Here is a 9,380-nt window from a genome sequence, read left to right on the forward strand (position 1 = left end):
AATAGTTCAAAATGTCATCAAAATTCTGGGTATCACTTGGGATTTGCATACTCCATGGAGGCTGCAATTCAGTGGAAAAGTAAAAAGAATGAATCAAACTTTAAAAAGACAAATAAGTAAAATCTGTCAAGAGACCAATTTAAAATGGCCTCAAGCATTTCCATTGGCATTATTACAAATCAGAGTACAACCAAAGATGGAACCTCAGTCAGTCCTTATGAATTACTGTATGGAAAAACCTTATGAGTCCCCAGAACCAAATCCAAACATGCATGTAAAAGGAAAACAGGATGTGTATAACTATTTACTTTCTTTAGGAAAAACACTGACTGTGATTCGGAGTGCAGTGCTGTGGAATAGACTATTATCCCTAGAAACTCCAGTGCATGACTTTCAACCAGGAGATTATGTCTATGTGAAAACATGGACTTCTGAACCTTTACAGGAGCGCTGGAAAGAACCTTTTCAGATACTGTTAACAACCTTTACGGCTATCAAAATTGCAGAATCAGATGCTTGGATACACTATACCCGAGTGAAGAAAGCACCTACTCCATGGAAGATTATAAGCCGTGACCCAAAGACTTTAAAACTGACTTTAAAACATGTTTAAAATTTCATATCAGTTTGTGATTGTTCTCCTTATATTAGCTTGGAAGGTGACACTGGTGGAATCATGGTTGATCTGGTGGCAAGCAACAGAAGGCAAGCAGATACAGAATAATTAATCCAAATTCCCAAAGAAATACCTGAAGAAAATTTGATGTTGGGATTGATTAAGGGATTTGCCAACTTACAAAATGTCACCCAGATCACAGCTTGTTTACCAATTCCAAGAGCAGTAGGTGAATCTATTCCTTGGAGAATCTTGACTATTAATTTGACCTATCTAGAACACAAAAACGAGACCACTTATTGCAAACAAAAGCCAGTGATTCAATGGTACGAACAAGTGAAAGTTATTAGAAAACAATGGAAATCACCAGGAAAAAAATCAGACTGCGAAAAACTACTAAATTATGACTTTGTAACAGGGTCTCAACCTAGTGCTTTGGATCGAGTTCTCCTTCCAGGAGGCCCAAACCCTAATCTAGGATGGTGTTCATATGATGAACAAGTTAACAACAATGTGAGCAGGATCATCATGGAATAGCAGTGTAACAAAACTGGGCAAAGTACCCAAAACCAGGCAAGGTGAGACTCTGTATGGTCTATGTCCATATTCTTACTATTTCAGTACATGGCCAGAACCCCTTAGTGTTTTACTTGGGAGAGTACCTGGATCAATAGAGTGTTTACAATCCTTCCCTCAATAGTAAATAAAGGCACTACCCGATTAGAAAAGGAACATTGTAGTACCATGGTAGAAATGTGAAAAGGTGTATGATTGCAGCAATGCAGACTTAATAATTCAAAGAATTCCTCATTTGGCAGATACTTAGAAGTTTGGTTGTTATTGTCGAGGTTTTTATAATAACTTCACCATGACTAGCATCTTTACACCCAGAAGCAGATACTTTTCTAGTTGTAAGAAATCCACCACTCAAAGTCCAGGACATTTAGTTTGGGCATTAAGTGATGGCACCTGGACAACCCACTTACCAGTAGATAGTAAGGTAAAACAAATTACTTTAGGCCTGCCAACATTGTGTCCAATTTGGAAGAAATCACCATTCAAGGGATCCCTAGAAAAATTTAAAATTACAACGAATCAAAAGGTCTGAAACAGATGATGACACTTGGAATGAACCATTAACAGGAGTAAAAACTGGCCAGGCTTTAGAGTCTCTTCTGAACCCAATAGCGTCCTATAGGAAGAGAGAATAGCTTTATCACTTAACAGGACAAGTAAAAAAATTGGCCAATGTTACAAGAAAAGGATTTAAAGAATTAAATATACAGTTACAGGCAACTTCCCGAATGACACTTCAAAACAGGATGGCATTAGACATGCTTCTGTTAAAAGAGAATGGAGTGTGTGGATATCTCAAAGATAGATCGGATCATTGCTGCATTCATATTCCAAATGTTAAACAGGATTTAGAACATGATTTAGATCTGTTAGGCAAAATCGAAAAAGAAACAGAAACCATTCGAGAAGACATATCAGAAGATTGGCTAAGAAAAATTTTTAGTGGATTAGGTTGGAATTTGAGCTCTTGGCTGAAATCCCAAATCAAGACTCTGTTTTTATTACTGATCGTCCTTTTAATGATTATGCTAGTGTATGCGTGCCTTAAAAGACAGTTTACTAATAAACTTGCAATACATCATAGAATTATAAGAAAAGTACCCACTATGCCACCAGACTACAGCCCACCACCACCATCATCTAGCAAGACAAACTTTGGCCTCAAAAATGAGAAAGAATAAAAGTGTGAAAGTATTGAAATAATTTTCAACACTTTCAAAGGGGGGAATGTTACTGATTTTATTATCAACTGAAATTAAATTATGTTTAATTTTAATGTAAGTATAGAATTAAGGGATATTTTAGTAAAAATCATTTTACATTTATTGTATTTTGAATCTAGCAACCGATCGCTACTCTAAAATCCCCTGTACAGCCCCGTACCAAGGCCGAAAGGATTGGTCATAATTGTTTAGTAAGAACGGTTAGAACCTAGGTAACAAAACATGAGGTGATTTGTAATCTGATTTATAATACATGTATAGGACTAGAAGAATGCAAGTAGTTGTCAAGGTCCAGGATTAATGAGAACCGAGGGAAGTAACCGTAACAGCTTGCAGGTACCTGCCAAGAAAACTGTGTCCTTAAGCAGAAGGTAATTCCGGCAGGGGGAGATCGCGACCACCGACTCATGGGCCACCTACTCACATTACACCCCAGACCCATTTCTGGACATTTCTAACCTTTACTGCGCAGAATCGGAAATGGGAGGAGAATATGCTAATGATTTCCTAGAAATTGTATGCTTATGTATAAAGACTTAATGAATATGTATGAGTAAGTTCTATATAAGATGTATGACCCTGGTGCCTGGTACGTGTTGTTGGTGAGAGCACTCCCCTACACGTCCGGCCGTCAATAAAGAAGTGTCTGCTTATCTACATCAAATTGGTGTTGATAAGTTATTTTTATCCCGGATTTCGGTGACAACTGCACACAGCGCTCCCTCGCAGTTTCTCCCGGCCGCCCCGCAGCCCCTGCCCGCCCTCCGGTCGGCTCAGGGCCGGGTCGCCCCTCGGCGGGAGCGCCGGGCACGGATGTTCCCGCAAAAGGCAGCGCCGGCGGCCGCCGCTCCCCGCAGCCCTCCCCGCCGCGCCCGCTCCTGCCGGGACTACTTCCCGCCCGGCGGCGGAAGGATATTGCCGCAGCCACGAGTCCACCTCGCCCTCATCGGGCCCCGCTTGCCCGTCGCCTCCTTCCTCCTCATCCACGAACTTGTTCTCGTCGTACTCGTCCACATCCACCCGGCGGAACCGCGCCGAGAACACCGCGTGCTTCGCCATGGCCGCCGCGCCGCGCCGCGCCGCGCCGCGCCCCGCCCCGCCCCGCCCCGCGCAGGCGCCGCCGGGGCGCGAGCGCTATGCACGCGCCCTCCGCCGGGGCGCGAGCTCTGCGCAGGCGCCGGCCGTTGGGCGCGAGGGGGTGGAGCCACGCGGGAAGCGAGCTGCCATTGGTCGGCTGCGTGCCAGGGCGTCCGGTTGCTGTGGTTACCGCGTCATTCGCGGACGGGCGCCGCGGGACGCGGAGTGGCCATCGACTTCGGGCTCCGGGCAAGCGCGCTCCTGCCGAGCCCCGACAGCGAGCTGGTCCTGCGGACACAGCGACAGGGCGCGATGCCGTGCGGGTTCAGCCTAGGGAGCGTTCTCAGACGGCTCTGGCCGAAGCGAGAGCCCGCCGCCCCCTCCAACGGGCCTGTGGGGGCGACACGGAGCGCGGGTGGCGCCAGGTAGTGCCCACGCGGCGTGCTCCGGCACTGGGGAACAGGCTTTGGTGCTGAGCTTGGAAGTCCAAGCTCAAACGCCGCCTACTTACCACAAGAGTTCAAAAAGAGCAGCGGCTCTACAAAATCTAGCGAAAGAAAAGTAATCGCCCCGATGCTACAGCACAGGCGCCTGCTTGTGGCCGTGCTAGCTAGTACTTAATCGGAAAGTGCAGAGGGATTCCGTCTCATGCAAGAAAGCTGTCCTAAAAAAGCGCCTAGGCGTTGTAAAAGTAAGGGATCGGGTGGGTTTTAGCGCAGTGCTGCCTCTCTAACGTCGTCTGAGGCTCAGAAGAACCTCTGCGTTTCCAAGGGGGATCACCTCTGCTGAAGTCAAGGGTGGTTAAGGTCACACGGGGAAGCAACCTCTTTTTTTCTACTCGGATATGCGTAACTAAGTAAGAGATGCCACAAAAAGAGTCAAAAAGGAGCAGCAGCACTGCCTCACAAAATTAGACAGTGTGTGTGTTTGGCAATGGCTGTTACCTAGGAAGGAACCCCGGTTTCCCCAGGCAACAGCATGATCTTGACTTCAGCTGCTCCCTTCTTCAAGACCTTTAGTGTCATCACAAATGTACTCAATCACACAGTGAAAACACTGCTCTAAATGACAGAAACTTTGTTTTTCTTTTTCAAGTTACACTTGGACTGTGTAGATCTGTTATCTCTATTATCCTATCAGATACTTGCTATCAATTACAAAATGACACAGCTTTGTGAGCTTCCTCTTAACGGAAGGGAGGAACCCAAGGGGGGGGGGGGGGGGCGTAAAGTACATGCACACACATAAATAAGTGTATATAAACCCCTCTACTATTAAGGAAACAGCCGGTGGGAAAACTTTATCGATAGATCAGCCTTACCTACAGAACCACCTTCTTGACAGAGGAGGAATTTAGGATATGTCATGTGTTCCCCCAAAGTTGCCTCAGCTGGGAAGCTACAAGTCTGGCTGTGGCGGTAGCTTGTGGACTGTTCACATGTTTCTGGTAGCAATTGGCTTAAGGGCAACAAACAAATTACTCCCAGGAGGTAATCAGAAGATACCAAGGTTTTGGTTTTAGTGCGATAGAATTATGTTTGAAAGGAACAGGGATAAAATAAAAGTATACTATCTTCAGAATCAGCTATTCGAGACCACCAGTTATTCTGTGGGTTAACTTTTGTAGGAGGTGACTTTATTGATTTTTTTTTTTTCTTTTTTCCATCTGTGATCTCAGTTTGATAGCCAGAAAGCAGTTCAGTTAGTATCATCTTTAGAGTAGGTGCCTGCTGCTTGGAAAAAAATCAGGATTATGAGTGTCACTGAATTATTCCTTTGGCATTTTTAAATGCCTTACGATATTTTTAGGTCTGGGGTATAGATGTTCCCTCTAAAAGGGCAGAAACATGCCTGGGAAAAGCACCAAGGGGCTGTGAGACATCGGAGGTAGCAGTCTGCCTTTCATCGCTTGGAAAGGCTGCTGGGAGGCCGGACTAGGAGAAGAAAAGGCCTTTAATTTCTGCTGCACAGCAGGGTTTCCCTGCCTCGCCTGTGGAAAGGCTTTCCTAAAGTAGGGTGTAATTCCTGTTAAGTTGTTAACTGGATGCAGATTTTGTTGATCTGCTAGGGTTCTTGATGGTGGAGTTGAGTGATGAAGGGCTGACCCTGGGATGCCATACACAAAATTGCAGAGGAGGTAACACCAGGCCCCCCCAGGCAGTCTCTGCAGAGTCACCCCAGGCCACAGGCTGGGAGAGGCTCCGCAAAGCTTCGCCGTTCCACGCAGCCGTGGGGAAACCGTCCTCGGTGAGATAAAACTGAGAGAAATAGATGCAGAGCGTGATTTCTGGATACTTCCACAAAAGGGTGTAGATTTTACTTACGCAGCAGTGGTAAACCTCGTTACAAGGAGAGTAATTTGCATAGAGGACGATGCATCCGATGTTTGCATGGGCATCTGTAACTGCATCCAGATAACCACCCACCCCAAACAGCACAGATTCGGGATGGTAGCCTCGCTCAGTACAGTCTGTAGCATGGCCTTTTTGGACTACGCTGCCTGAGGAACTCCTCAGTTCACAGAAGAGGAGGTGTTTGTTTCGGAGAGTTGCTGTTGATCTGTAAGGGAAGCCAAAGACCCTGTCAAATTCTGCGTAAGGGACTCTCGCTTCTTCACCAGCCCGCATGTGGTAGGGACACTTGGCGCAGGTGTGGTTCTGTCTCTGCCAGCAACAGGGCTTTACCACAGTCCCCTGGTTTGTCAGATATTCTTGGAAAATTGTTTTCTCTCCTGGATTCAAGTTCTGTTGAAAAATCTCCCCGTTTATGAGCTACATAGCTGACAGTCCTGAGTGAAAAGGGGAAGTATTAGCTTAAGTCAACCCTTCGATTTATTTGGCACTTGAACCGCAAAAATAGTAGGGGACAGTCTCCTCAAAAACGTACTGAAACTTGTAGCAGCGTATAGCAACTTAGTGACACACAGAACAAAGCGCCCTTGCAGCCTAGGAACATTTTTCCTTTTCACAAACTAGCCTTTTTTGCTAAAAACGTAAGTTGAAAATATTTCTCCGGCTCTGCTCCCTTACCCTAGACAGGACAAACTGTATAATAAAACCAGCCATGATTTTCAGGAATTGATTAGCAGATGAGCCTTATGAAATCTGGCAAAGCAAACAGGAAAACACCACCAAAACCCAAAAGGTATAATTACCATCTCAGCAGCTCCAGCTCAGTAAATACTCGTCTGATTTCCTTCACTGGCCTTTTAGGACTGGTCCAGAGTTTCCACTCCAGTGATGTGGCAAGCTTTCTTTTCAAAATCCTATGATGAAGAAGAAAGTTACTATTGCCTCCCCAACTAGCTGCCTGGTGATTCAGATCAAACGGACTGACGAGTGCTGGCTGTGTGTCAACAAGACGAAAGAGGAGGCCAGAATATGGTGTTCTTTGGAATACTTAGAGACGCCGGGGGATGTTTAACTGTGGGCTTTGAGCCTGGACACCCCAAGCAGTCTCTAAAGCCCTTGTGACTTTTGGGGTTATTTACAAGAATGGTCATCAGAGAACCAATACATAGGACTATGAGGTGCACATTTCCAAATGGTTTGGTGGAGCTCAAAGTGTATGCAGTGTAAAGAGGGAGAAGTAGATGTGCTGTCTAGGTTACTGGTTTAGGCCACTGCGATAGCGGTACTTACTCTAGTGTCAGAGAAAGCAGAAATTTAAGTGAGCTAGGAAGGGGGCTTGGGTGCATGTAACCATGCCATGGGTTAGATGCACTGCATCTACTCAACATGCCTGAGCATCTTCCTTAGCTGTGGAAGGATTTTAGTCAATTGTCGTGATTCACAAGAGAGAGAGAAACACAATGGACATTAATAGTAAATGTATTGCTATCTGCGTTTCAAAACTGCCTTTCTGTTGATTCCAAACAAGTATGACATTTGTTCTTCAGGAACCTGTTTCGGAGATTTTGGAGAAGAAGAAATAGAAGCTCACCTGAGCAACACCTTGCCGAAACTGAGACACAGGTGCAGCCTGCAGAAGATGCAGAGAGTGTGCAGGAGGCAAGTCACTGGTGTACAGGCAGTTATAGCTGACTATGGGATATTTTAGAGATGGTGTAAAAACAAACAAACAGAAAAACAACTCAAAACCCCCAAACCCCAGCCTCCCCAAACCTGGATTTTATTGTGCGGCACTTGAAAGATACCCTTTCTAATTTAGAGATTTCTGTATTCAAGGCTGTGGTAGTTAGTAAAGCCCTGAAATTTTAATTGTTCAAGTGGTATGTATAATGAAAACTCATTACATGGTTACAGAAGGACTAGTATATATATATATTTCTAAAGTTAATGGTTACATATTTGTTTGCAATTCTCCTGTTCATTGCTCCTCCCTGCAAATCTAAACAGAGCTCAAAAGAAAGCTATGGAGTAGGCATCTGATTTAATGGTGCCTACTTGGCTCTGTAGCAGGGCTCTAAGAGGGCAATAAAATCCTTGTAGGATTTGGTGAAATCACATAGAACGAATGTAGCATTAAACAAAAGAAGTAACCCATAGATAAGCCGAATTCTTGCTTCACTTCAGCTATTTGCCTTTTAACTGAATGAAGAGAAGAAAAAAGATGACAACTATGTCTTACTGTTGTTACTTGAGCACTGGGGAAAAGTTAGGGTCCCAAGCCAACTGGAAAATGAGGCTCTTTCTCATGTCTTCACTCTCAGCTGAAATTGAAGCCTATGTTCTGTTTTCTGTTACGCTAGTGGGAATCCTTTGTTGGCTTAGACTAACAGCATTGAGATCTGAGAGCAGAGAACTGCAGCGAGTGCCCATCTTACCTGAACGCTTGAAAGAATTGGTCTTAGATCTGATTGAGAAATCTGTCCCTGGTGTTCAAGAGTCTTCAGCATCCAAAAGAGCTCTCTTATATGACTGGCTTCTTGAAATGGGGTCTAGGAATTTCTGAGTATTTTGAAATATGTCCTGCAAGAAAGGAGGACACAGTTTTCAAGTTTAATATGGGTCATTTAGAATAAAAAAGCAAATAGGATCAACTATGATAGTAATACAAGGATTTATGATTAATTTATCCCTGTTACTTTAACCATCTCTTAGAGGTTAAGAGTGTTGAGTCTGTGCACAACGTTCGGAAATGCCACACTTTGTTTTGGGGTTCACAGTTCACAAGACTACTTTGTGCAGATTTTCCTCATGCTTTAAGTCTAAGCCATGGAGTTACTTTTGGACATGTTAGTTGTGACCTCTAACATGTATAATGCCATTGAAAACACACGATTACTAGGATTTGTTGTAGGAACAGCATTTAAACTGAAACTCTACATTTACTCTTTCTGGAAACTATGTATGCATGAAATGAATGCGACCTGCCCTCTGATTATAACTCAGTGGGTGGGAGGGACAAAGTCCTTGGGCTTTGAACTAGTTAGATACAAATACAGAGCTGCCTGGCAAAAGTCTGTTCAGAGGAAGGGAAGGCCCTGGATAGAGTGGGAAGTACTCCCAGTATCTTAAGTAACAGGCACTCCAATATAATTATTAAACCCAGAGTCCTCTGGGGAGTGCTTGGATTAAAGGATACCAGAGTGATACAGTCTTCTAGGGAAGGAAATATTTATTTTTCAAGAGGAAAAATGAAAAAGACTCTAGAGTGAAAATTAAGGAGATGAAAATCCTCATAGTCAACAGAGATTTATACTGTCGAAGCAGACAGCAACAGGGCCATAAAAGGCCTATGTGCATACCTGTAACCAAAGCAAACTGAAACAGAGCAGAAGGGAAAAAGAAAGTTATGTTTGTAAATGGGAAGTTCTGAGAGCTCATCAACTAATCAAACAGTTACACTTCTTGTTCTGGAAACTGAAGCTTGCTAGAAAAGAACATGAACTATGGCAAGTAATTTGGGAATGAGGGGGAGGATTG

General features: G+C 44.2%; 1 pseudogene; it reads right to left on the minus strand.

Annotated features, from left to right (window-relative positions):
- Window positions 1-5,093: 5,093 nt before the first annotated feature.
- LOC141961093 (putative C->U-editing enzyme APOBEC-4) lies at window positions 5,094-6,557 on the minus strand (annotated as a pseudogene).
- Between the last annotated feature and the right edge of the window lie 2,823 nt (window positions 6,558-9,380).

The sequence above is a fragment of the Athene noctua genome, chromosome 5 (assembly GCF_965140245.1).
Source record: "Athene noctua chromosome 5, bAthNoc1.hap1.1, whole genome shotgun sequence".
In the NCBI taxonomy this organism is placed as follows: domain Eukaryota; kingdom Metazoa; phylum Chordata; class Aves; order Strigiformes; family Strigidae; genus Athene; species Athene noctua.